Consider the following 27,244-nt stretch of genomic DNA (forward strand, 5'->3'; position numbering starts at 1 on the left):
GGTGCTGCTCTGCTCTCTGGACATCTCCGGGTGAGCTTCTCTGCTGCTCCTCTCCAGGCTTCCTGTCTCCGGGTGCGCTCGCTCCAGACTGCTCCAGGCGGCACCCATCTTCGTTCTTTTCTTTCGTCTCCTCCCACTTAGAGGGCAGTCCCGGGGCAACTCGGTGACTGTCAGCTCCAGGGGGAGTTCTTTCACGCTGACAGACACCTCCAGCATCACAGTCTCTGTTGGTGGGGGCGGTTTCCACTTTTGGCGCCATTTTCTGTCCTGGCCCACGATGGGAGGCGGCCTCTTGCCCTCCTTTGGCACGCCCATAATGGCGTCCGCTGCTCTTCTAAGGCGGGAAATCTTCGGATTTGGCGGGAAGCGTCGCCCAGTGGCGGGAAACTCTGCAGATGGCGGGAACAAGCTGGAAATGGCGGACAATCGGCGGGAAACGACCTGTGATGGGGTCCGATGGCGTGGACCCTCCGGAACCGGCAGGAGACTTCTTTCTGAGGTAAACTTGCACTTTTCTTCAGGCACGCAGTACCCGGGTGTTGCGGGCACGTAATCCTGCCGACTACGCCAAAGTTGACGCGCCCCCTGGGACATATTCCTTTTTGAGGGGAATACCCGGCACCGGATCAGATGGGGGGTTGTAGTCTCCGAGCGGCTGTGACCCGGCCCCGTGCCCAGGGCGTCAAGCTCAGTGTTATGTGGCAGTCCTACAGATGTTATTAAGAGTTCTTTGGTGTCGACTACGCCACCCGTTGTGATGCGGTCACTGTGGCCGCCGCTGCAGCAGGGTCCGCTGAGGCTGATGGTGGGTGCGCAGCTTGGTGGGATAACCCCCAACGGGAGGGGTATAGCCTCAGAGGGGACAGGCGCAGAGGATGGGGGTTGTGGTGGTGTAGTGCAGACGGCAGTGAAGACAGAGTCGGGTTGTGCAGTTAAGGGTGTTTACTTACTGCAGATGTTGTACTGGTCACTCCAGCTGCTAGTGACCACCCGAGCCGTGCTGCGTCCACCAGGTCCTGGATCCAGCCAACCCCCAAACAAGTCCGGAGCGTGGCCCTGAGCTCTCTTTCTGTCCCGTTCTCTGGCCGTCCCCACCAGTAATCCACCTAGGTCCAGCTCCCTCGGGCCTTCTGTTGGGACACCCTTGGCCCTGGGTTCCCTGACCCTTCATGTGGTGTGCCTTCGGGGTGGATGTGATGGGTGACCGTGGCAGACGCTGCCCACGGTCTCCGGTCTCTGGCTGGGGAATGTTTTTACCCCCACCAGCTTGGGTTCCGGTACCCTGATGCCGACTCCTCACCCGGTGCTTTAATTTGGGTTCTTGGGTCCTCTCTGTTTTCCCCTCTGGGTACTCCTTCTCTGCTCCTCTCTCACTCAGGGTCTCTCTTCTCCCTTGCTGCAGGCTGACTTCCTCTCTGCTTGCTGTCTGCTCCTCTGCAGCTGTCTTGCTGTCTCCAACTGACTTGTTCTCTGCATCTGACCCTGATCTTAGTTGGTGCCCACCTTATATACACCCTCTATGTGTGAGCTCAGGTGACCAGCACCCAATGAGCTCCTATCTTTACCCAGGCTGCTCCCCCTATCTGCCCCTACACTACATGGGATGTACCACCCCCCTCCCACTCCAGCCAGGAACAGACTCGGTCGTACCTGCACATTTCTAAGTGGGAGTACCGTCGGCCTGTTCCTCGGAAATGGGATGTGTGTAGTGCATGCAGCCTACCGAGCTCAGTTCCACTCTCCATCCTTATCCGGGAGTGGAATATCACACCTCTGGGTTGAGGTGCAATACCCCTGTAGCAGCCGAATCCTCAGGGTGCTACAACTGCAATACCAGGTCAATGCGTGGAGTGGACAGAGCAAGCTCTTTTTCCATCTCCCTGTTCTAAAAATCCATTTAATATATGGTCCCCAGATAGGGGACGTATCAGATATTAAACTGATAAGAACAGATACTACACTTGATCTTAGCCAAAAGGCCGAGAAGCGATAACCAGAATTGGTTTCAAACTACGGAGCCACCCAAGGATCCTGAAAAGTCCATTTGTGGAGATGAGCTCCTGGACTCCCGTTAAGAAGACATGTTGTCAACCTCTAGATCCCTTACATGCCTGCACTTTTCGGCTTGCTGCTGCTGCAATCCACGCGTTTTAGATCTGCATAACTCCACCTCTTTAAACACAGCACCTTCACCCCCTGCTGTTCCCACCCGCCTCAACACCGTTGGAAGGGAGGAGAACCAATTAAGGCGGGGGGTGGGGTGGAACGAGCAGCTGTCTACCCTTAGCAGGAGGGCTCCTGATTACATACCTCTCCTGCTGCTGCTGCTGCTGGCTGTCCAGCAGCAGACTGAAGGTGGCTGCTGCTGTGCACAGGTATATAAAGGCTCAGAGCCTATTATGACACGCGCAGCCAGCGTTCCATTGCCACATTCCATCTACTGCAGGCAGGATACCTGGCTGGCTGAATGTCGCTGAGAAGCTCACAGAGACCGCCATAAGCAACAGTTTAACAGAATGCCACAGACTAATCAACCAAACTTTTTGGGTTGGGTTCTCTTTTATAGTCTGCAGGCATTAAATGAAAGAAGTCAGTGTTCCAGCAGAAGGAGACAACGTTTCAGAAAAGGCATTGTAGCAAACCAAAAAAGAAATTTTAAGCGCAGCAGAGTAACCAGCGCACATACCTGTTAGCTCAGGTGAGTTTAAAAGGCTGCTGTTGATAACAAGGGCATTTGCTAAATAGATGGTGTGTGTGCAACAATATACTGAAAGGTCAATTATATTGTGCAGCTTATCTCACCACCTGTAGTTATTTAGGTGAAAGCTCCAAAATGCTTGCCTAATATGTCTGTTTATCCAAAAGGAAGTAAAAAGGGAGAGCTAGAAAGATAGCATTGCATCACATTACATGGCAATGCAATGCACAGTTGCTGAAGTTGAACCAAAATGAGCTTGTAATCTGGCTTCTGCAACTTTGAACATGAAAAATCCAATGAGGAGAAGAAAAGCAAAGCCAAAGAGTCCATCCCAAAATCCGACAAACAAGCAAAATGAACAAAAAACATTGAATTCAATTCTTTCTGATTTTAGAAACTGCATTAAAGAAGGGGTGCACCGGTCCTGGAGATACTGCAATACCAGGTCAATGCGTGGAGTGGACAGAGCAAGCTCTTTTTCCATCTCCCTGTTCTAAAAATCCATTTAATATATGGTCCCCAGATAGGGGACGTATCAGATATTAAACTGATAAGAACAGATACTACACTTGATCTTAGCCAAAAGGCCGAGAAGCGATAACCAGAATTGGTTTCAAACTACGGAGCCACCCAAGGATCCTGAAAAGTCCATTTGTGGAGATGAGCTCCTGGACTCCCGTTAAGAAGACATGTTGTCAACCTCTAGATCCCTTACATGCCTGCACTTTTCGGCTTGCTGCTGCTGCAATCCACGCGTTTTAGATCTGCATAACTCCACCTCTTTAAACACAGCACCTTCACCCCCTGCTGTTCCCACCCGCCTCAACACCGTTGGAAGGGAGGAGAACCAATTAAGGCGGGGGGTGGGGTGGAACGAGCAGCTGTCTACCCTTAGCAGGAGGGCTCCTGATTACATACCTCTCCTGCTGCTGCTGCTGCTGGCTGTCCAGCAGCAGACTGAAGGTGGCTGCTGCTGTGCACAGGTATATAAAGGCTCAGAGCCTATTATGACACGCGCAGCCAGCGTTCCATTGCCACATTCCATCTACTGCAGGCAGGATACCTGGCTGGCTGAATGTCGCTGAGAAGCTCACAGAGACCGCCATAAGCAACAGTTTAACAGAATGCCACAGACTAATCAACCAAACTTTTTGGGTTGGGTTCTCTTTTATAGTCTGCAGGCATTAAATGAAAGAAGTCAGTGTTCCAGCAGAAGGAGACAACGTTTCAGAAAAGGCATTGTAGCAAACCAAAAAAGAAATTTTAAGCGCAGCAGAGTAACCAGCGCACATACCTGTTAGCTCAGGTGAGTTTAAAAGGCTGCTGTTGATAACAAGGGCATTTGCTAAATAGATGGTGTGTGTGCAACAATATACTGAAAGGTCAATTATATTGTGCAGCTTATCTCACCACCTGTAGTTATTTAGGTGAAAGCTCCAAAATGCTTGCCTAATATGTCTGTTTATCCAAAAGGAAGTAAAAAGGGAGAGCTAGAAAGATAGCATTGCATCACATTACATGGCAATGCAATGCACAGTTGCTGAAGTTGAACCAAAATGAGCTTGTAATCTGGCTTCTGCAACTTTGAACATGAAAAATCCAATGAGGAGAAGAAAAGCAAAGCCAAAGAGTCCATCGCAAAATCCGACAAACAAGCAAAATGAACAAAAAACATTGAATTCAATTCTTTCTGATTTTAGAAACTGCATTAAAGAAGGGGTGCAACGGTCCTGGAGATACTGCAATACCAGGTCAATGCGTGGAGTGGACAGAGCAAGCTCTTTTCCATCTCCCTGTTCTAAAAATCCATTTAATATATGGTCCCCAGATAGGGGACGTATCAGATATTAAACTGATAAGAACAGATACTACACTTGATCTTAGCCAAAAGGCCGAGAAGCGATAACCAGAATTGGTTTCAAACTACGGAGCCACCCAAGGATCCTGAAAAGTCCATTTGTGGAGATGAGCTCCTGGACTCCCGTTAAGAAGACATGTTGTCAACCTCTAGATCCCTTACATGCCTGCACTTTTCGGCTTGCTGCTGCTGCAATCCACGCGTTTTAGATCTGCATAACTCCACCTCTTTAAACACAGCACCTTCACCCCCTGCTGTTCCCACCCGCCTCAACACCGTTGGAAGGGAGGAGAACCAATTAAGGCGGGGGGTGGGGTGGAACGAGCAGCTGTCTACCCTTAGCAGGAGGGCTCCTGATTACATACCTCTCCTGCTGCTGCTGCTGCTGCTGGCTGTCCAGCAGCAGACTGAAGGTGGCTGCTGCTGTGCACAGGTATATAAAGGCTCAGAGCCTAATATGACACGCGCAGCCAGCGTTCCATTGCCACATTCCATCTACTGCAGGCAGGATACCTGGCTGGCTGAATGTCGCTGAGAAGCTCACAGAGACCGCCATAAGCAACAGTTTAACAGAATGCCACAGACTAATCAACCAAACTTTTTGGGTTGGGTTCTCTTTTATAGTCTGCAGGCATTAAATGAAAGAAGTCAGTGTTCCAGCAGAAGGAGACAACGTTTCAGAAAAGGCATTGTAGCAAACCAAAAAATAAATTTTAAGCGCAGCAGAGTAACCAGCGCACATACCTGTTAGCTCAGGTGAGTTTAAAAGGCTGCTGTTGATAACAAGGGCATTTGCTAAATAGATGGTGTGTGTGCAACAATATACTGAAAGGTCAATTATATTGTGCAGCTTATCTCACCACCTGTAGTTATTTAGGTGAAAGCTCCAAAATGCTTGCCTAATATGTCTGTTTATCCAAAAGGAAGTAAAAAGGGAGAGCTAGAAAGATAGCATTGCATCACATTACATGGCAATGCAATGCACAGTTGCTGAAGTTGAACCAAAATGAGCTTGTAATCTGGCTTCTGCAACTTTGAACATGAAAAATCCAATGAGGAGAAGAAAAGCAAAGCCAAAGAGTCCATCCCAAAATTCGACAAACAAGCAAAATGAACAAAAAACATTGAATTCAATTCTTTCTGATTTTAGAAACTGCATTAAAGAAGGGGTGCACCGGTCCTGGAGATACTGCAATACCAGGTCAATGCGTGGAGTGGACAGAGCAAGCTCTTTTTCCATCTCCCTGTTCTAAAAATCCATTTAATATATGGTCCCCAGATAGGGGACGTATCAGATATTAAACTGATAAGAACAGATACTACACTTGATCTTAGCCAAAAGGCCGAGAAGCGATAACCAGAATTGGTTTCAAACTACGGAGCCACCCAAGGATCCTGAAAAGTCCATTTGTGGAGATGAGCTCCTGGACTCCCGTTAAGAAGACATGTTGTCAACCTCTAGATCCCTTACATGCCTGCACTTTTCGGCTTGCTGCTGCTGCAATCCACGCGTTTTAGATCTGCATAACTCCACCTCTTTAAACACAGCACCTTCACCCCCTGCTGTTCCCACCCGCCTCAACACCGTTGGAAGGGAGGAGAACCAATTAAGGCGGGGGGTGGGGTGGAACGAGCAGCTGTCTACCCTTAGCAGGAGGGCTCCTGATTACATACCTCTCCTGCTGCTGCTGCTGCTGGCTGTCCAGCAGCAGACTGAAGGTGGCTGCTGCTGTGCATAGGTATATAAAGGCTCAGAGCCTATTATGACACGCGCAGCCAGCGTTCCATTGCCACATTCCATCTACTGCAGGCAGGATACCTGGCTGGCTGAATGTCGCTGAGAAGCTCACAGAGACCGCCATAAGCAACAGTTTAACAGAATGCCACAGACTAATCAACCAAACTTTTTGGGTTGGGTTCTCTTTTATAGTCTGCAGGCATTAAATGAAAGAAGTCAGTGTTCCAGCAGAAGGAGACAACGTTTCAGAAAAGGCATTGTAGCAAACCAAAAAAGAAATTTTAAGCGCAGCAGAGTAACCAGCGCACATACCTGTTAGCTCAGGTGAGTTTAAAAGGCTGCTGTTGATAACAAGGGCATTTGCTAAATAGATGGTGTGTGTGCAACAATATACTGAAAGGTCAATTATATTGTGCAGCTTATCTCACCACCTGTAGTTATTTAGGTGAAAGCTCCAAAATGCTTGCCTAATATGTCTGTTTATCCAAAAGGAAGTAAAAAGGGAGAGCTAGAAAGATAGCATTGCATCACATTACATGGCAATGCAATGCACAGTTGCTGAAGTTGAACCAAAATGAGCTTGTAATCTGGCTTCTGCAACTTTGAACATGAAAAATCCAATGAGGAGAAGAAAAGCAAAGCCAAAGAGTCCATCCCAAAATCCGACAAACAAGCAAAATGAACAAAAAACATTGAATTCAATTCTTTCTGATTTTAGAAACTGCATTAAAGAAGGGGTGCACCGGTCCTGGAGATACTGCAATACCAGGTCAATGCGTGGAGTGGACAGAGCAAGCTCTTTTTCCATCTCCCTGTTCTAAAAATCCATTTAATATATGGTCCCCAGATAGGGGACGTATCAGATATTAAACTGATAAGAACAGATACTACACTTGATCTTAGCCAAAAGGCCGAGAAGCGATAACCAGAATTGGTTTCAAACTACCGAGCCACCCAAGGATTCTGAAAAGTCCATTTGTGGAGATGAGCTCCTGGACTCCCGTTAAGAAGACATGTTGTCAACCTCTAGATCCCTTACATGCCTGCACTTTTCGGCTTGCTGCTGCTGCAATCCACGCGTTTTAGATCTGCATAACTCCACCTCTTTAAACACAGCACCTTCACCCCCTGCTGTTCCCACCCGCCTCAACACCGTTGGAAGGGAGGAGAACCAATTAAGGCGGGGGGTTGGGTGGAACGAGCAGCTGTCTACCCTTAGCAGGAGGGCTCCTGATTACATACCTCTCCTGCTGCTGCTGCTGCTGGCTGTCCAGCAGCAGACTGAAGGTGGCTGCTGCTGTGCACAGGTATATAAAGGCTCAGAGCCTATTATGACACGCGCAGCCAGCGTTCCATTGCCACATTCCATCTACTGCAGGCAGGATACCTGGCTGGCTGAATGTCGCTGAGAAGCTCACAGAGACCGCCATAAGCAACAGTTTAACAGAATGCCACAGACTAATCAACCAAACTTTTTGGGTTGGGTTCTCTTTTATAGTCTGCAGGCATTAAATGAAAGAAGTCAGTGTTCCAGCAGAAGGAGACAACGTTTCAGAAAAGGCATTGTAGCAAACCAAAAAAGAAATTTTAAGCGCAGCAGAGTAACCAGCGCACATACCTGTTAGCTCAGGTGAGTTTAAAAGGCTGCTGTTGATAACAAGGGCATTTGCTAAATAGATGGTGTGTGTGCAACAATATACTGAAAGGTCAATTATATTGTGCAGCTTATCTCACCACCTGTAGTTATTTAGGTGAAAGCTCCAAAATGCTTGCCTAATATGTCTGTTTATCCAAAAGGAAGTAAAAAGGGAGAGCTAGAAAGATAGCATTGCATCACATTACATGGCAATGCAATGCACAGTTGCTGAAGTTGAACCAAAATGAGCTTGTAATCTGGCTTCTGCAACTTTGAACATGAAAAATCCAATGAGGAGAAGAAAAGCAAAGCCAAAGAGTCCATCCCAAAATCCGACAAACAAGCAAAATGAACAAAAAACATTGAATTCAATTCTTTCTGATTTTAGAAACTGCATTAAAGAAGGGGTGCACCGGTCCTGGAGATACTGCAATACCAGGTCAATGCGTGGAGTGGACAGAGCAAGCTCTTTTTCCATCTCCCTGTTCTAAAAATCCATTTAATATATGGTCCCCAGATAGGGGACGTATCAGATATTAAACTGATAAGAACAGATTTTTTTTTTAATTTGGCTATCCCCTGCAGAGGGATAAAACCGTTTATTAAAACTTTAACAAATTACAAGCATAATTAGACAAATACCAAACGTTAAAAGACAAATGAAATTTACAAAACAAAAAAATACAAAGATTTTAAATAATTAGGTTCCATTGGTCAACAAGCCATTTTTTGGAAATATGTACATTCTTCTTTTTGTCAATTAAATAATAAGTATACATTTCACATAAACATAAACTTAAAACATCATTCACTGATAAAACATCTTGTTTAAAAATAGCAATGTTGCGCGCTTTCCAGAGAGATGACTTGGCGCAGTTCACTGTCTTCCAAGCCATTGTGTACTGGTCCATTGTGGGGCATTCCATAAGTCCGTATAGCACAGTTTTATATGTAAAGTCCTTGAGGTCTGCCACCCTTTCCAGTAAGGGGAGCAGTCTTCTCCAGAAATCCTTTGCAAAATTACATGTCCATAATAGATGTTCCACCGTTTCCTCTTCTTGGCATCCGGCTCTTGGGCAGATGGCAGACCTCACAAATCCTCTTCTGTATTGGAATGCCCGGCAAGGAAGACAGCGGTGCATGCAACTCCAAGCCAGATCTCTCTGTTCATTAAAAAGATAAAAAACGTTAATCATTTTCCAGATAGACATAGATTTGTCATCATCATATCTGTCAACATTACATATTTCCTCACTTTTACGTATTTCTTTAATTAGCTTCTTACTATTTCTTAATTCCTCTATTTTCTTAGTCCCTAAATTAAAATCGGACACTATTTTCCTTAAAATCTCATAATGCGTCGACAAATTAAAAGCATGGGGCACAGATATATTAACTTCATACCATCCAAACTTTCTCATAAAAAATCCTGTATTAAAACGCATAAAAAAGGACCAATAGTGATTCTTAAAAAGGGCATTAAAACAGTAAACGAACAGATGGATTAAAAGAAACCTATTAAAATCTGGAAAATCTTTACCACCTTTTACTTTTGATTTCATCACGATTTCTCTTTTCAGCTTTTCCATTTTTGAGTTCCAAAAGAAGGTAAAACAGGTTTTGGTTATCTTTTTTAAAACATTAACAGGCGGGGGGAAAACCATGCTAAGATACAATAAAAGAGGTAAAATCACCATCTTTAAAACCAATACTTTACCCTCCATTGTAAGTCTCCTCATGTTCCACATACATATTTTCGTATTTACTTTCTGTGTAACTGTTTCCCAACTATTATAACCATCATTATTTTCAGTGAATGATATACCTAAAATGGAAATGGATTCGGAGACATTAATTGGTACATCACGTAAAATCATCCCCCCAACACTTAAAATGTTACACTTATTAAAATTGATTTTAAAACCAGAAGCTAGACAAAAGGATTGCACTTGATGGAGAGTGGCCGTAAGTGATGGTGCATCTGTACACAAGACCGCCACGTCATCCATGTAGCCTACAACCTTGGCCTCCAAACCACCGCTTCCAGGCAGAGGGACACCGCATATCTGTTTATTTTGGCGTATTGCACATAACATTGGTTCCAGTGCACAGATAAACAGTAGGGGGGACAGAGGGCATCCCTGTTTCACCCCTGACCGTAAAAATACCTCTTGTGTCTTAAAACCATTCACTAAAATCTTACTTGTACAATCCTTGTAAAATGCTTTAAGCGATAGTAAAAACCCTTCTGGTATGCCCATTTTCTCTAAAACTTTAAAAAGATAAAAGTGTGAGACACGGTCAAATGCTTTTTCAAAATCAATAGATAAAATCGCCATTTTCCCCTTTCTGTCTTTCACATTCTCAATACAGTCTTTCACTAAATTCAGATTGTCCCATATACTGCGCCCCGGCACCCCACACACTTGATTAGAATGAATAACTTTGCTGATGACTTCTTTTAGACGATTTGCACAAATTTTAGCCATTATTTTATAGTCACAATTTAAAAGTGTTATTGGTCTCCAGTTTTCTAATTTTGATTTATCGCCTTTTTTGTATAGGAGGGAGACTTCACCTTTCTTCCAGGAATTTAATAAAACCTTATTATTAAAAACCTCAGTAAACAAATAAAACAAATCATCTTTTAAAATATCATAAAAACATACATAAAATTCTATTGGGATGCCATCAGGACCAGGGACCTTTCCAGTTTTAAAACTTTTAATAGTTTTTAACACTTCTTGTTCCGTTAAAACTTGGGATAAAAACTCTTGGGATGCGGGATCTAAAACAGCTGTTAGTCCTTGCAGCGAATCATCCATTAATTTATTATCTATATTTTTTCCATTAAAAAGATTAGAAAAAAAAACCTCAACTTTACCCAGCATATTTTTTATATTATTCTCACCATCTATATGGTCAATTATCACTTTTTCTTTTTTATTTTTCCTAAAAAAATATCTGGAACACTTTTCATTTTCTTCTATATGTTGTACTCTAGAACGAAAAATTATCTCTTTTCCTTTTTGTTCTAGCCATTTTGAAATCTCTTCTTTTAAGTCTGAAATATCAAGTTGTACATCTATCCCATTGTCTCTGAGCTTAAACAATGTTTGTAGGCGGGTATTTAAAATTCTATATTCTTCATATTTTTCTTTGGCTCTACATATACTCTTTTTAATAAAAAAGTCTTTTATTTTTACTTTCATTCTATCCCACCATACACTCATAGTCTCATTTGTTTTTTTCCCTTTTCTACATTTCCTATAAAACTCAATAAAATCTGATAAAATCTGCGGGTCGGTTAAAAGGGATACGTTCATTTTCCAGCTTTTCTTACCACATTTTTTGTTGTCATTTACTTTTATGGTAAAGGATAAAAGTTTATGGTCTGAAAATATATTAGTTAAAACTTCACATTTGGCAGGTATTGTTTTATCTGAACCAAAAATAAAATCAATCCTAGAGCTACAATTAGCATTGCTCCAAGTGAAACCGGCATCCTCTGGGCTGTCACTATGACACTCTTTATATATGTCTATCAATTTAGCATCTTTGACTATATCATGTAGCATACCTGAGGTTTTATCGTAGTTCCTGCTTACAGAGCTGGAGCGCCGGTTTTCACCTTTTAAAACACAATTAAAATCCCCTGCTAAGATAAAAGGTTCAGAGTTATTAATAAATAATGGTAAAAGATCAAGCATTTCGGCTCTTTCATTTTTCTCTGGGGATCCATAAAAATTTAAAAACTGCCATCTAATACCATCAATAAAAGCTTTCACTAATAAAATACGACCTGGTAAAATTTCCTGAATAAAATCAATTAAAACGTTCCCTTTAAAAAGTATGGCTACACCCGCTGATCCTGCAGCATTCGATCCGGACCAGACAGATGGCCCACACTTCCACTCATCTTTATATTTTTGATATGACATTTCATGTGGGATATTACATTCTTGCAGAAAAAATACAGATGCAGTAAAACACGTAAAAAAATTAAAAAGAGCAGTTCTTCTCGTGTTAGATTTTATGCCTCTCACGTTGAGGGAAATACCTTTGAGTTCAGCCATCATTAGAAAATGTAGAAATTTTACTTAGGTAACTAAGAGCAACGGATTTACCTGTCCGATGAACCTGATCAGACCACTGGGCTTGCGCCTCCCTCCTCATCTGATAGTATCGTCACGAGAGTCTCCGTGGAGGAGGAAAGATTACCACATTTATATAAACCCGACGCTACACTGGCATAGCTCGGAGGGCTGGCTGGCAGAACCCGCTGGGTCTCCATTGGCTGGCCATGCAGTTCCTCATCAGGTGGGTCCCCGAGGGGTTCCGCCGCCCCTGTTTGACCTGTAGAAGGTCGTCCTATAGGAGGAGGTTGCGCACAAGGCAGAGCCTCTGACTCTTCAGAGTCAGCAAGATCCCGGTCCCCACCTGTAGCAGCGGAGACCGAAACCCCTGAGGGTCCAGCGTCCACGTCCCCTTCTGGAGAAGTGTCCATCTGTTCACCTCCTGCTGCCTCCTCCGAACCACCCTTTTTCTTTTTCTTAGGACCCACCTTTATCCACTCAGCGCCCTCAGCACTAGGAGACCCAGACTGGGCATGGGCTTCTGTGTCGGCCTTTTGCCGGTCCCTTTTGACCTTACCAGTAGTGCCCTTCTGCTCCTTCTCAGCCCTCCTTTTGGACTCCCGCAGGTCCTGCAGCCAGGTTTTGGGATTTGGTATTTTACCTGTCATAGACTCTGGAGACACTTCACTATTTGGTACGCCCTTATTGTCTCCAGAGGCTCCAGGTTGTTGTTCCTCCTCCTGAGGGGTGGTCTGATCTTTTGGTCCTTGGTCGGACGTCTTGGACTTCCCCTTTTGCTCATCTTCCCGAAATCTGTGAGGGCAAGAAAAATAAAAGTGACCTGGAGTCTGGCAAAAACTGCATTTCTTTTCCTTAGGGCATTCTTTTGTCTCATGTTCTTCACTAGCACAATTTCTACATGATACATGACAGTTTTCTTTTGAATGACCATAGCGCCCACAATTTCTGCAATATACTGGCATCCCAGAAAAGAAGAAATCCCCATTTGTTTGCCCAATTTTGAAACGGGCAGGGGGGAGCCGTATACCACCTGGTGTATTTGGATCTCTTGTACACTTCACAAGGAATTTCCACTTAGATGTCCATATGTTATATTCGTTTAATATCTTCCCAATACATTTAACACTTTTAAAATAAATTGCTAGAAATGACATTACTTCTGGAGCAGAAACAAAGGGCGAAAATATTTTTACAATAACCAGTCTTACCTCATCCAGGACGTGCTCAACAATTTGTATCCCTTTCAAAACAGGACTATTTTCAACTTTTTTTAACTTTTCTAGTACATCTCTAAAAATACCTTCTCCGGTGAATGTGATGTCATAGTCACCTCTTCTGGGATAATCCTGGATGGAGAGAATTTCATTCCTTTGTACGCCAAGAAGGTTCCTGAGCACGTCCTGGACTACATACCCTAATTTCCTCATATCCGAGCCACCCGCCGTGAAGTGAACTCGGATAGAGTTTTTTAGCCTCGCATAAAGAGGCACGAGGTTAGGGTCAACCTCCATGGAAAAACGCAACAAGGTTGCAAATTGCAGCCGCTTGCAATCTGCGCTCCCAGTGTTCTTGCAGCGAAAAACACCTGGAAGCTGGGGGATCGCAACTCGTTACCCTGGGACTAAGCCCTCTCCCTAATAGCAGCAAGCAGGTTAAGTCCACCAAAGTGGACGATCCTGCCAGGCCAAGGAGAGGGGTACCCGAGTGCCCTTCAACTACAATCTCCTGCAATAAAGCACTTGATCGTAGCCAAAAGGCCGAGAAGCGATAACCAGAATTGGTTTCAAACTACGGAGCCACCCAAGGATCCTGAAAAGTCCATTTGTGGAGATGAGCTCCTGGACTCCCGTTAAGAAGACATGTTGTCAACCTCTAGATCCCTTACATGCCTGCACTTTTCGGCTTGCTGCTGCTGCAATCCACGCGTTTTAGATCTGCATAACTCCACCTCTTTAAACACAGCACCTTCACCCCCTGCTGTTCCCACCCGCCTCAACACCGTTGGAAGGGAGGAGAACCAATTAAGGCGGGGGGTGGGGTGGAACGAGCAGCTGTCTACCCTTAGCAGGAGGGCTCCTGATTACATACCTCTCCTGCTGCTGCTGCTGCTGGCTGTCCAGCAGCAGACTGAAGGTGGCTGCTGCTGTGCACAGGTATATAAAGGCTCAGAGCCTATTATGACACGCGCAGCCAGCGTTCCATTGCCACATTCCATCTACTGCAGGCAGGATACCTGGCTGGCTGAATGTCGCTGAGAAGCTCACAGAGACCGCCATAAGCAACAGTTTAACAGAATGCCACAGACTAATCAACCAAACTTTTTGGGTTGGGTTCTCTTTTATAGTCTGCAGGCATTAAATGAAAGAAGTCAGTGTTCCAGCAGAAGGAGACAACGTTTCAGAAAAGGCATTGTAGCAAACCAAAAAAGAAATTTTAAGCGCAGCAGAGTAACCAGCGCACATACCTGTTAGCTCAGGTGAGTTTAAAAGGCTGCTGTTGATAACAAGGGCATTTGCTAAATAGATGGTGTGTGTGCAACAATATACTGAAAGGTCAATTATATTGTGCAGCTTATCTCACCACCTGTAGTTATTTAGGTGAAAGCTCCAAAATGCTTGCCTAATATGTCTGTTTATCCAAAAGGAAGTAAAAAGGGAGAGCTAGAAAGATAGCATTGCATCACATTACATGGCAATGCAATGCACAGTTGCTGAAGTTGAACCAAAATGAGCTTGTAATCTGGCTTCTGCAACTTTGAACATGAAAAATCCAATGAGGAGAAGAAAAGCAAAGCCAAAGAGTCCATCCCAAAATCCGACAAACAAGCAAAATGAACAAAAAACATTGAATTCAATTCTTTCTGATTTTAGAAACTGCATTAAAGAAGGGGTGCAACGGTCCTGGAGATACTGCAATACCAGGTCAATGCGTGGAGTGGACAGAGCAAGCTCTTTTCCATCTCCCTGTTCTAAAAATCCATTTAATATATGGTCCCCAGATAGGGGACGTATCAGATATTAAACTGATAAGAACAGATACTACACTTGATCTTAGCCAAAAGGCCGAGAAGCGATAACCAGAATTGGTTTCAAACTACGGAGCCACCCAAGGATCCTGAAAAGTCCATTTGTGGAGATGAGCTCCTGGACTCCCGTTAAGAAGACATGTTGTCAACCTCTAGATCCCTTACATGCCTGCACTTTTCGGCTTGCTGCTGCTGCAATCCACGCGTTTTAGATCTGCATAACTCCACCTCTTTAAACACAGCACCTTCACCCCCTGCTGTTCCCACCCGCCTCAACACCGTTGGAAGGGAGGAGAACCAATTAAGGCGGGGGGTGGGGTGGAACGAGCAGCTGTCTACCCTTAGCAGGAGGGCTCCTGATTACATACCTCTCCTGCTGCTGCTGCTGCTGCTGGCTGTCCAGCAGCAGACTGAAGGTGGCTGCTGCTGTGCACAGGTATATAAAGGCTCAGAGCCTAATATGACACGCGCAGCCAGCGTTCCATTGCCACATTCCATCTACTGCAGGCAGGATACCTGGCTGGCTGAATGTCGCTGAGAAGCTCACAGAGACCGCCATAAGCAACAGTTTAACAGAATGCCACAGACTAATCAACCAAACTTTTTGGGTTGGGTTCTCTTTTATAGTCTGCAGGCATTAAATGAAAGAAGTCAGTGTTCCAGCAGAAGGAGACAACGTTTCAGAAAAGGCATTGTAGCAAACCAAAAAAGAAATTTTAAGCGCAGCAGAGTAACCAGCGCACATACCTGTTAGCTCAGGTGAGTTTAAAAGGCTGCTGTTGATAACAAGGGCATTTGCTAAATAGATGGTGTGTGTGCAACAATATACTGAAAGGTCAATTATATTGTGCAGCTTATCTCACCACCTGTAGTTATTTAGGTGAAAGCTCCAAAATGCTTGCCTAATATGTCTGTTTATCCAAAAGGAAGTAAAAAGGGAGAGCTAGAAAGATAGCATTGCATCACATTACATGGCAATGCAATGCACAGTTGCTGAAGTTGAACCAAAATGAGCTTGTAATCTGGCTTCTGCAACTTTGAACATGAAAAATCCAATGAGGAGAAGAAAAGCAAAGCCAAAGAGTCCATCCCAAAATCCGACAAACAAGCAAAATGAACAAAAAACATTGAATTCAATTCTTTCTGATTTTAGAAACTGCATTAAAGAAGGGGTGCAATGGTCCTGGAGATACTGCAATACCAGGTCAATGCGTGGAGTGGACAGAGCAAGCTCTTTTCCATCTCCCTGTTCTAAAAATCCATTTAATATATGGTCCCCAGATAGGGGACGTATCAGATATTAAACTGATAAGAACAGATACTACACTTGATCTTAGCCAAAAGGCCGAGAAGCGATAACCAGAATTGGTTTCAAACTACGGAGCCACCCAAGGATCCTGAAAAGTCCATTTGTGGAGATGAGCTCCTGGACTCCCGTTAAGAAGACATGTTGTCAACCTCTAGATCCCTTACATGCCTGCACTTTTCGGCTTGCTGCTGCTGCAATCCACGCGTTTTAGATCTGCATAACTCCACCTCTTTAAACACAGCACCTTCACCCCCTGCTGTTCCCACCCGCCTCAACACCGTTGGAAGGGAGGAGAACCAATTAAGGCAGGGGGTGGGGTGGAACGAGCAGCTGTCTACCCTTAGCAGGAGGGCTCCTGATTACATACCTCTCCTGCTGCTGCTGCTGCTGCTGGCTGTCCAGCAGCAGACTGAAGGTGGCTGCTGCTGTGCACAGGTATATAAAGGCTCAGAGCCTAATATGACACGCGCAGCCAGCGTTCCATTGCCACATTCCATCTACTGCAGGCAGGATACCTGGCTGGCTGAATGTCGCTGAGAAGCTCACAGAGACCGCCATAAGCAACAGTTTAACAGAATGCCACAGACTAATCAACCAAACTTTTTGGGTTGGGTTCTCTTTTATAGTCTGCAGGCATTAAATGAAAGAAGTCAGTGTTCCAGCAGAAGGAGACAACGTTTCAGAAAAGGCATTGTAGCAAACCAAAAAAGAAATTTTAAGCGCAGCAGAGTAACCAGCGCACATACCTGTTAGCTCAGGTGAGTTTAAAAGGCTGCTGTTGATAACAAGGGCATTTGCTAAATAGATGGTGTGTGTGCAACAATATACTGAAAGGTCAATTATATTGTGCAGCTTATCTCACCACCTGTAGTTATTTAGGTGAAAGCTCCAAAATGCTTGCCTAATATGTCTGTTTATCCAAAAGGAAGTAAAAAGGGAGAGCTAGAAAGATAGCATTGCATCACATTACATGGCAATGCAATGCACAGTTGCTGAAGTTGAACCAAAATGAGCTTGTAATCTGGCTTCTGCAACTTTGAACATGAAAAATCCAATGAGGAGAAGAAAAGCAAAGCCAAAGAGTCCATCCCAAAATCCGACAAACAAGCAAAATGAACAAAAAACATTGAATTCAATTCTTTCTGATTTTAGAAACTGCATTAAAGAAGGGGTGCACCGGTCCTGGAGATACTGCAATACCAGGTCAATGCGTGGAGTGGACAGAGCAAGCTCTTTTTCCATCTCCCTGTTCTAAAAATCCATTTAATATATGGTCCCCAGATAGGGGACGTATCAGATATTAAACTGATAAGAACAGATACTACACTTGATCTTAGCCAAAAGGCCGAGAAGCGATAACCAGAATTGGTTTCAAACTACGGAGCCACCCAAGGATCCTGAAAAGTCCATTTGTGGAGATGAGCTCCTGGACTCCCGTTAAGAAGACATGTTGTCAACCTCTAGATCCCTTACATGCCTGCACTTTTCGGCTTGCTGCTGCTGCAATCCACGCGTTTTAGATCTGCATAACTCCACCTCTTTAAACACAGCACCTTCACCCCCTGCTGTTCCCACCCGCCTCAACACCGTTGGAAGGGAGGAGAACCAATTAAGGCGGGGGGTGGGGTGGAACGAGCAGCTGTCTACCCTTAGCAGGAGGGCTCCTGATTACATACCTCTCCTGCTGCTGCTGCTGCTGGCTGTCCAGCAGCAGACTGAAGGTGGCTGCTGCTGTGCACAGGTATATAAAGGCTCAGAGCCTATTATGACACGCGCAGCCAGCGTTCCATTGCCACATTCCATCTACTGCAGGCAGGATACCTGGCTGGCTGAATGTCGCTGAGAAGCTCACAGAGACCGCCATAAGCAACAGTTTAACAGAATGCCACAGACTAATCAACCAAACTTTTTGGGTTGGGTTCTCTTTTATAGTCTGCAGGCATTAAATGAAAGAAGTCAGTGTTCCAGCAGAAGGAGACAACGTTTCAGAAAAGGCATTGTAGCAAACCAAAAAAGAAATTTTAAGCGCAGCAGAGTAACCAGCGCACATACCTGTTAGCTCAGGTGAGTTTAAAAGGCTGCTGTTGATAACAAGGGCATTTGCTAAATAGATGGTGTGTGTGCAACAATATACTGAAAGGTCAATTATATTGTGCAGCTTATCTCACCACCTGTAGTTATTTAGGTGAAAGCTCCAAAATGCTTGCCTAATATGTCTGTTTATCCAAAAGGAAGTAAAAAGGGAGAGCTAGAAAGATAGCATTGCATCACATTACATGGCAATGCAATGCACAGTTGCTGAAGTTGAACCAAAATGAGCTTGTAATTTGGCTTCTGCAACTTTGAACATGAAAAATCCAATGAGGAGAAGAAAAGCAAAGCCAAAGAGTCCATCCCAAAATCCGACAAACAAGCAAAATGAACAAAAAACATTGAATTCAATTCTTTCTGATTTTAGAAACTGCATTAAAGAAGGGGTGCACCGGTCCTGGAGATACTGCAATACCAGGTCAATGCGTGGAGTGGACAGAGCAAGCTCTTTTTCCATCTCCCTGTTCTAAAAATCCATTTAATATATGGTCCCCAGATAGGGGACGTATCAGATATTAAACTGATAAGAACAGATACTACACTTGATCTTAGCCAAAAGGCCGAGAAGCGATAACCAGAATTGGTTTCAAACTACGGAGCCACCCAAGGATCCTGAAAAGTCCATTTGTGGAGATGAGCTCCTGGACTCCCGTTAAGAAGACATGTTGTCAACCTCTAGATCCCTTACATGCCTGCACTTTTCGGCTTGCTGCTGCTGCAATCCACGCGTTTTAGATCTGCATAACTCCACCTCTTTAAACACAGCACCTTCACCCCCTGCTGTTCCCACCCGCCTCAACACCGTTGGAAGGGAGGAGAACCAATTAAGGCGGGGGTGGGGTGGAACGAGCAGCTGTCTACCCTTAGCAGGAGGGCTCCTGATTATATACCTCTCCTGCTGCTGCTGCTGCTGGCTGTCCAGCAGCAGACTGAAGGTGGCTGCTGCTGTGCACAGGTATATAAAGGCTCAGAGCCTATTATGACACGCGCAGCCAGCGTTCCATTGCCACATTCCATCTACTGCAGGCAGGATACCTGGCTGGCTGAATGTCGCTGAGAAGCTCACAGAGACCGCCATAAGCAACAGTTTAACAGAATGCCACAGACTAATCAACCAAACTTTTTGGGTTGGGTTCTCTTTTATAGTCTGCAGGCATTAAATGAAAGAAGTCAGTGTTCCAGCAGAAGGAGACAACGTTTCAGAAAAGGCATTGTAGCAAACCAAAAAAGAAATTTTAAGCGCAGCAGAGTAACCAGCGCACATACCTGTTAGCTCAGGTGAGTTTAAAAGGCTGCTGTTGATAACAAGGGCATTTGCTAAATAGATGGTGTGTGTGCAACAATATACTGAAAGGTCAATTATATTGTGCAGCTTATCTCACCACCTGTAGTTATTTAGGTGAAAGCTCCAAAATGCTTGCCTAATATGTCTGTTTATCCAAAAGGAAGTAAAAAGGGAGATCTAGAAAGATAGCATTGCATCACATTACATGGCAATGCAATGCACAGTTGCTGAAGTTGAACCAAAATGAGCTTGTAATCTGGCTTCTGCAACTTTGAACATGAAAAATCCAATGAGGAGAAGAAAAGCAAAGCCAAAGTGTCCATCCCAAAATCCGACAAACAAGCAAAATGAACAAAAAACATTGAATTCAATTCTTTCTGATTTTAGAAACTGCATTAAAGAAGGGGTGCAACGGTCCTGGAGATACTGCAATACCAGGTCAATGCGTGGAGTGGACAGAGCAAGCTCTTTTCCATCTCCCTGTTCTAAAAATCCATTTAATATATGGTCCCCAGATAGGGGACGTATCAGATATTAAACTGATAAGAACAGATACTACACTTGATCTTAGCCAAAAGGCCGAGAAGCGATAACCAGAATTGGTTTCAAACTACGGAGCCACCCAAGGATCCTGAAAAGTCCATTTGTGGAGATGAGCTCCTGGACTCCCGTTAAGAAGACATGTTGTCAACCTCTAGATCCCTTACATGCCTGCACTTTTCGGCTTGCTGCTGCTGCAATCCACGCGTTTTAGATCTGCATAACTCCACCTCTTTAAACACAGCACCTTCACCCCCTGCTGTTCCCACCCGCCTCAACACCGTTGGAAGGGAGGAGAACCAATTAAGGCGGGGGGTGGGGTGGAACGAGCAGCTGTCTACCCTTAGCAGGAGGGCTCCTGATTACATACCTCTCCTGCTGCTGCTGCTGCTGCTGGCTGTCCAGCAGCAGACTGAAGGTGGCTGCTGCTGTGCACAGGTATATAAAGGCTCAGAGCCTAATATGACACGCGCAGCCAGCGTTCCATTGCCACATTCCATCTACTGCAGGCAGGATACCTGGCTGGCTGAATGTCGCTGAGAAGCTCACAGAGACCGCCATAAGCAACAGTTTAACAGAATGCCACAGACTAATCAACCAAACTTTTTGGGTTGGGTTCTCTTTTATAGTCTGCAGGCATTAAATGAAAGAAGTCAGTGTTCCAGCAGAAGGAGACAACGTTTCAGAAAAGGCATTGTAGCAAACCAAAAAAGAAATTTTAAGCGCAGCAGAGTAACCAGCGCACATACCTGTTAGCTCAGGTGAGTTTAAAAGGCTGCTGTTGATAACAAGGGCATTTGCTAAATAGATGGTGTGTGTGCAACAATATACTGAAAGGTCAATTATATTGTGCAGCTTATCTCACCACCTGTAGTTATTTAGGTGAAAGCTCCAAAATGCTTGCCTAATATGTCTGTTTATCCAAAAGGAAGTAAAAAGGGAGAGCTAGAAAGATAGCATTGCATCACATTACATGGCAATGCAATGCACAGTTGCTGAAGTTGAACCAAAATGAGCTTGTAATCTGGCTTCTGCAACTTTGAACATGAAAAATCCAATGAGGAGAAGAAAAGCAAAGCCAAAGAGTCCATCCCAAAATCCGACAAACAAGCAAAATGAACAAAAAACATTGAATTCAATTCTTTCTGATTTTAGAAACTGCATTAAAGAAGGGGTGCACCGGTCCTGGAGATACTGCAATACCAGGTCAATGCGTGGAGTGGACAGAGCAAGCTCTTTTTCCATCTCCCTGTTCTAAAAATCCATTTAATATATGGTCCCCAGATAGGGGACGTATCAGATATTAAACTGATAAGAACAGATACTACACTTGATCTTAGCCAAAAGGCCGAGAAGCGATAACCAGAATTGGTTTCAAACTACGGAGCCACCCAAGGATCCTGAAAAGTCCATTTGTGGAGATGAGCTCCTGGACTCCCGTTAAGAAGACATGTTGTCAACCTCTAGATCCCTTACATGCCTGCACTTTTCGGCTTGCTGCTGCTGCAATCCACGCGTTTTAGATCTGCATAACTCCACCTCTTTAAACACAGCACCTTCACCCCCTGCTGTTCCCACCCGCCTCAACACCGTTGGAAGGGAGGAGAACCAATTAAGGCGGGGGGTGGGGTGGAACGAGCAGCTGTCTACCCTTAGCAGGAGGGCTCCTGATTACATACCTCTCCTGCTGCTGCTGCTGCTGGCTGTCCAGCAGCAGACTGAAGGTGGCTGCTGCTGTGCACAGGTATATAAAGGCTCAGAGCCTATTATGACACGCGCAGCCAGCGTTCCATTGCCACATTCCATCTACTGCAGGCAGGATACCTGGCTGGCTGAATGTCGCTGAGAAGCTCACAGAGACCGCCATAAGCAACAGTTTAACAGAATGCCACAGACTAATCAACCAAACTTTTTGGGTTGGGTTCTCTTTTATAGTCTGCAGGCATTAAATGAAAGAAGTCAGTGTTCCAGCAGAAGGAGACAACGTTTCAGAAAAGGCATTGTAGCAAACCAAAAAAGAAATTTTAAGCGCAGCAGAGTAACCAGCGCACATACCTGTTAGCTCAGGTGAGTTTAAAAGGCTGCTGTTGATAACAAGGGCATTTGCTAAATAGATGGTGTGTGTGCAACAATATACTGAAAGGTCAATTATATTGTGCAGCTTATCTCACCACCTGTAGTTATTTAGGTGAAAGCTCCAAAATGCTTGCCTAATATGTCTGTTTATCCAAAAGGAAGTAAAAAGGGAGAGCTAGAAAGATAGCATTGCATCACATTACATGGCAATGCAATGCACAGTTGCTGAAGTTGAACCAAAATGAGCTTGTAATCTGGCTTCTGCAACTTTGAACATGAAAAATCCAATGAGGAGAAGAAAAGCAAAGCCAAAGAGTCCATCCCAAAATCCGACAAACAAGCAAAATGAACAAAAAACATTGAATTCAATTCTTTCTGATTTTAGAAACTGCATTAAAGAAGGGGTGCAATGGTCCTGGAGATACTGCAATACCAGGTCAATGCGTGGAGTGGACAGAGCAAGCTCTTTTCCATCTCCCTGTTCTAAAAATCCATTTAATATATGGTCCCCAGATAGGGGACGTATCAGATATTAAACTGATAAGAACAGATACTACACTTGATCTTAGCCAAAAGGCCGAGAAGCGATAACCAGAATTGGTTTCAAACTACGGAGCCACCCAAGGATCCTGAAAAGTCCATTTGTGGAGATGAGCTCCTGGACTCCCGTTAAGAAGACATGTTGTCAACCTCTAGATCCCTTACATGCCTGCACTTTTCGGCTTGCTGCTGCTGCAATCCACGCGTTTTAGATCTGCATAACTCCACCTCTTTAAACACAGCACCTTCACCCCCTGCTGTTCCCACCCGCCTCAACACCGTTGGAAGGGAGGAGAACCAATTAAGGCAGGGGGTGGGGTGGAACGAGCAGCTGTCTACCCTTAGCAGGAGGGCTCCTGATTACATACCTCTCCTGCTGCTGCTGCTGCTGCTGGCTGTCCAGCAGCAGACTGAAGGTGGCTGCTGCTGTGCACAGGTATATAAAGGCTCAGAGCCTAATATGACACGCGCAGCCAGCGTTCCATTGCCACATTCCATCTACTGCAGGCAGGATACCTGGCTGGCTGAATGTCGCTGAGAAGCTCACAGAGACCGCCATAAGCAACAGTTTAACAGAATGCCACAGACTAATCAACCAAACTTTTTGGGTTGGGTTCTCTTTTATAGTCTGCAGGCATTAAATGAAAGAAGTCAGTGTTCCAGCAGAAGGAGACAACGTTTCAGAAAAGGCATTGTAGCAAACCAAAAAAGAAATTTTAAGCGCAGCAGAGTAACCAGCGCACATACCTGTTAGCTCAGGTGAGTTTAAAAGGCTGCTGTTGATAACAAGGGCATTTGCTAAATAGATGGTGTGTGTGCAACAATATACTGAAAGGTCAATTATATTGTGCAGCTTATCTCACCACCTGTAGTTATTTAGGTGAAAGCTCCAAAATGCTTGCCTAATATGTCTGTTTATCCAAAAGGAAGTAAAAAGGGAGAGCTAGAAAGATAGCATTGCATCACATTACATGGCAATGCAATGCACAGTTGCTGAAGTTGAACCAAAATGAGCTTGTAATCTGGCTTCTGCAACTTTGAACATGAAAAATCCAATGAGGAGAAGAAAAGCAAAGCCAAAGAGTCCATCCCAAAATCCGACAAACAAGCAAAATGAACAAAAAACATTGAATTCAATTCTTTCTGATTTTAGAAACTGCATTAAAGAAGGGGTGCACCGGTCCTGGAGATACTGCAATACCAGGTCAATGCGTGGAGTGGACAGAGCAAGCTCTTTTTCCATCTCCCTGTTCTAAAAATCCATTTAATATATGGTCCCCAGATAGGGGACGTATCAGATATTAAACTGATAAGAACAGATACTACACTTGATCTTAGCCAAAAGGCCGAGAAGCGATAACCAGAATTGGTTTCAAACTACGGAGCCACCCAAGGATCCTGAAAAGTCCATTTGTGGAGATGAGCTCCTGGACTCCCGTTAAGAAGACATGTTGTCAACCTCTAGATCCCTTACATGCCTGCACTTTTCGGCTTGCTGCTGCTGCAATCCACGCGTTTTAGATCTGCATAACTCCACCTCTTTAAACACAGCACCTTCACCCCCTGCTGTTCCCACCCGCCTCAACACCGTTGGAAGGGAGGAGAACCAATTAAGGCGGGGGGTGGGGTGGAACGAGCAGCTGTCTACCCTTAGCAGGAGGGCTCCTGATTACATACCTCTCCTGCTGCTGCTGCTGCTGGCTGTCCAGCAGCAGACTGAAGGTGGCTGCTGCTGTGCACAGGTATATAAAGGCTCAGAGCCTATTATGACACGCGCAGCCAGCGTTCCATTGCCACATTCCATCTACTGCAGGCAGGATACCTGGCTGGCTGAATGTCGCTGAGAAGCTCACAGAGACCGCCATAAGCAACAGTTTAACAGAATGCCACAGACTAATCAACCAAACTTTTTGGGTTGGGTTCTCTTTTATAGTCTGCAGGCATTAAATGAAAGAAGTCAGTGTTCCAGCAGAAGGAGACAACGTTTCAGAAAAGGCATTGTAGCAAACCAAAAAAGAAATTTTAAGCGCAGCAGAGTAACCAGCGCACATACCTGTTAGCTCAGGTGAGTTTAAAAGGCTGCTGTTGATAACAAGGGCATTTGCTAAATAGATGGTGTGTGTGCAACAATATACTGAAAGGTCAATTATATTGTGCAGCTTATCTCACCACCTGTAGTTATTTAGGTGAAAGCTCCAAAATGCTTGCCTAATATGTCTGTTTATCCAAAAGGAAGTAAAAAGGGAGAGCTAGAAAGATAGCATTGCATCACATTACATGGCAATGCAATGCACAGTTGCTGAAGTTGAACCAAAATGAGCTTGTAATCTGGCTTCTGCAACTTTGAACATGAAAAATCCAATGAGGAGAAGAAAAGCAAAGCCAAAGAGTCCATCCCAAAATCCGACAAACAAGCAAAATGAACAAAAAACATTGAATTCAATTCTTTCTGATTTTAGAAACTGCATTAAAGAAGGGGTGCACCGGTCCTGGAGATACTGCAATACCAGGTCAATGCGTGGAGTGGACAGAGCAAGCTCTTTTTCCATCTCCCTGTTCTAAAAATCCATTTAATATATGGTCCCCAGATAGGGGACGTATCAGATATTAAACTGATAAGAACAGATACTACACTTGATCTTAGCCAAAAGGCCGAGAAGCGATAACCAGAATTGGTTTCAAACTACGGAGCCACCCAAGGATCCTGAAAAGTCCATTTGTGGAGATGAGCTCCTGGACTCCCGTTAAGAAGACATGTTGTCAACCTCTAGATCCCTTACATGCCTGCACTTTTCGGCTTGCTGCTGCTGCAATCCACGCGTTTTAGATCTGCATAACTCCACCTCTTTAAACACAGCACCTTCACCCCCTGCTGTTCCCACCCGCCTCAACACCGTTGAAAGGGAGGAGAACCAATTAAGGCGGGGGTGGGGTGGAACGAGCAGCTGTCTACCCTTAGCAGGAGGGCTCCTGATTATATACCTCTCCTGCTGCTGCTGCTGCTGGCTGTCCAGCAGCAGACTGAAGGTGGCTGCTGCTGTGCACAGGTATATAAAGGCTCAGAGCCTATTATGACACGCGCAGCCAGCGTTCCATTGCCACATTCCATCTACTGCAGGCAGGATACCTGGCTGGCTGAATGTCGCTGAGAAGCTCACAGAGACCGCCATAAGCAACAGTTTAACAGAATGCCACAGACTAATCAACCAAACTTTTTGGGTTGGGTTCTCTTTTATAGTCTGCAGGCATTAAATGAAAGAAGTCAGTGTTCCAGCAGAAGGAGACAACGTTTCAGAAAAGGCATTGTAGCAAACCAAAAAAGAAATTTTAAGCGCAGCAGAGTAACCAGCGCACATACCTGTTAGCTCAGGTGAGTTTAAAAGGCTGCTGTTGATAACAAGGGCATTTGCTAAATAGATGGTGTGTGTGCAACAATATACTGAAAGGTCAATTATATTGTGCAGCTTATCTCACCACCTGTAGTTATTTAGGTGAAAGCTCCAAAATGCTTGCCTAATATGTCTGTTTATCCAAAAGGAAGTAAAAAGGGAGAGCTAGAAAGATAGCATTGCATCACATTACATGGCAATGCAATGCACAGTTGCTGAAGTTGAACCAAAATGAGCTTGTAATCTGGCTTCTGCAACTTTGAACATGAAAAATCCAATGAGGAGAAGAAAAGCAAAGCCAAAGTGTCCATCCCAAAATCCGACAAACAAGCAAAATGAACAAAAAACATTGAATTCAATTCTTTCTGATTTTAGAAACTGCATTAAAGAAGGGGTGCACCGGTCCTGGAGATACTGCAATACCAGGTCAATGCGTGGAGTGGACAGAGCAAGCTCTTTTTCCATCTCCCTGTTCTAAAAATCCATTTAATATATGATCCCCAGATAGGGGACGTATCAGATATTAAACTGATAAGAACAGATACTACACTTGATCTTAGCCAAAAGGCCGAGAAGCGATAACCAGAATTGGTTTCAAACTACCGAGCCACCCAAGGATTCTGAAAAGTCCATTTGTGGAGATGAGCTCCTGGACTCCCGTTAAGAAGACATGTTGTCAACCTCTAGATCCCTTACATGCCTGCACTTTTCGGCTTGCTGCTGCTGCAATCCACGCGTTTTAGATCTGCATAACTCCACCTCTTTAAACACAGCACCTTCACCCCCTGCTGTTCCCACCCGCCTCAACACCGTTGGAAGGGAGGAGAACCAATTAAGGCGGGGGGTTGGGTGGAACGAGCAGCTGTCTACCCTTAGCAGGAGGGCTCCTGATTACATACCTCTCCTGCTGCTGCTGCTGCTGGCTGCCAGCAGCAGACTGAAGGTGGCTGCTGCTGTGCACA

General features: G+C 44.7%; 16 non-coding genes across 16 annotated transcripts; all 16 read right to left on the reverse strand.

Annotated features, from left to right (window-relative positions):
* Nucleotides 1-1,798: 1,798 nt before the first annotated feature.
* Nucleotides 1,799-1,991, reverse strand: LOC141214060 (U2 spliceosomal RNA). The gene has a single exon (XR_012283390.1). It is a non-coding gene; the product is annotated as a U2 spliceosomal RNA (small nuclear RNA).
* Nucleotides 1,992-3,106: 1,115 nt separating this feature from the next.
* On the reverse strand, nucleotides 3,107-3,297 carry LOC141213774 (U2 spliceosomal RNA). The gene has a single exon (XR_012283110.1). It is a non-coding gene; the product is annotated as a U2 spliceosomal RNA (small nuclear RNA).
* A 1,115-nt stretch (nucleotides 3,298-4,412) lies between these two features.
* LOC141214055 (U2 spliceosomal RNA) lies at nucleotides 4,413-4,602 on the reverse strand. Its single transcript, XR_012283385.1, has one exon. It is a non-coding gene; the product is annotated as a U2 spliceosomal RNA (small nuclear RNA).
* A 1,118-nt stretch (nucleotides 4,603-5,720) lies between these two features.
* Nucleotides 5,721-5,911, reverse strand: LOC141213775 (U2 spliceosomal RNA). Its single transcript, XR_012283111.1, has one exon. It is a non-coding gene; the product is annotated as a U2 spliceosomal RNA (small nuclear RNA).
* Nucleotides 5,912-7,026: 1,115 nt separating this feature from the next.
* On the reverse strand, nucleotides 7,027-7,217 carry LOC141213776 (U2 spliceosomal RNA). The gene has a single exon (XR_012283112.1). It is a non-coding gene; the product is annotated as a U2 spliceosomal RNA (small nuclear RNA).
* A 1,115-nt stretch (nucleotides 7,218-8,332) lies between these two features.
* LOC141214080 (U2 spliceosomal RNA) lies at nucleotides 8,333-8,521 on the reverse strand. Its single transcript, XR_012283408.1, has one exon. It is a non-coding gene; the product is annotated as a U2 spliceosomal RNA (small nuclear RNA).
* Nucleotides 8,522-14,911: 6,390 nt separating this feature from the next.
* On the reverse strand, nucleotides 14,912-15,101 carry LOC141214056 (U2 spliceosomal RNA). Its single transcript, XR_012283386.1, has one exon. It is a non-coding gene; the product is annotated as a U2 spliceosomal RNA (small nuclear RNA).
* Nucleotides 15,102-16,219: 1,118 nt separating this feature from the next.
* Nucleotides 16,220-16,409, reverse strand: LOC141214049 (U2 spliceosomal RNA). Its single transcript, XR_012283380.1, has one exon. It is a non-coding gene; the product is annotated as a U2 spliceosomal RNA (small nuclear RNA).
* Nucleotides 16,410-17,527: 1,118 nt separating this feature from the next.
* Nucleotides 17,528-17,718, reverse strand: LOC141213778 (U2 spliceosomal RNA). Its single transcript, XR_012283114.1, has one exon. It is a non-coding gene; the product is annotated as a U2 spliceosomal RNA (small nuclear RNA).
* Nucleotides 17,719-18,833: 1,115 nt separating this feature from the next.
* On the reverse strand, nucleotides 18,834-19,024 carry LOC141213779 (U2 spliceosomal RNA). Its single transcript, XR_012283115.1, has one exon. It is a non-coding gene; the product is annotated as a U2 spliceosomal RNA (small nuclear RNA).
* Nucleotides 19,025-20,138: 1,114 nt separating this feature from the next.
* On the reverse strand, nucleotides 20,139-20,328 carry LOC141214057 (U2 spliceosomal RNA). The gene has a single exon (XR_012283387.1). It is a non-coding gene; the product is annotated as a U2 spliceosomal RNA (small nuclear RNA).
* Nucleotides 20,329-21,446: 1,118 nt separating this feature from the next.
* LOC141213780 (U2 spliceosomal RNA) lies at nucleotides 21,447-21,637 on the reverse strand. Its single transcript, XR_012283116.1, has one exon. It is a non-coding gene; the product is annotated as a U2 spliceosomal RNA (small nuclear RNA).
* A 1,115-nt stretch (nucleotides 21,638-22,752) lies between these two features.
* Nucleotides 22,753-22,942, reverse strand: LOC141214051 (U2 spliceosomal RNA). The gene has a single exon (XR_012283381.1). It is a non-coding gene; the product is annotated as a U2 spliceosomal RNA (small nuclear RNA).
* A 1,118-nt stretch (nucleotides 22,943-24,060) lies between these two features.
* Nucleotides 24,061-24,251, reverse strand: LOC141213781 (U2 spliceosomal RNA). Its single transcript, XR_012283117.1, has one exon. It is a non-coding gene; the product is annotated as a U2 spliceosomal RNA (small nuclear RNA).
* A 1,115-nt stretch (nucleotides 24,252-25,366) lies between these two features.
* On the reverse strand, nucleotides 25,367-25,557 carry LOC141213782 (U2 spliceosomal RNA). The gene has a single exon (XR_012283118.1). It is a non-coding gene; the product is annotated as a U2 spliceosomal RNA (small nuclear RNA).
* A 1,114-nt stretch (nucleotides 25,558-26,671) lies between these two features.
* LOC141214012 (U2 spliceosomal RNA) lies at nucleotides 26,672-26,862 on the reverse strand. Its single transcript, XR_012283343.1, has one exon. It is a non-coding gene; the product is annotated as a U2 spliceosomal RNA (small nuclear RNA).
* Nucleotides 26,863-27,244: the final 382 nt, after the last annotated feature.

Source organism: Phyllobates terribilis, unplaced genomic scaffold (assembly GCF_046119375.1).
Source record: "Phyllobates terribilis strain yellow unplaced genomic scaffold, ASM4611937v1 Scaffold_213__1_contigs__length_3403324, whole genome shotgun sequence".
NCBI lineage: Eukaryota > Metazoa > Chordata > Amphibia > Anura > Dendrobatidae > Phyllobates > Phyllobates terribilis.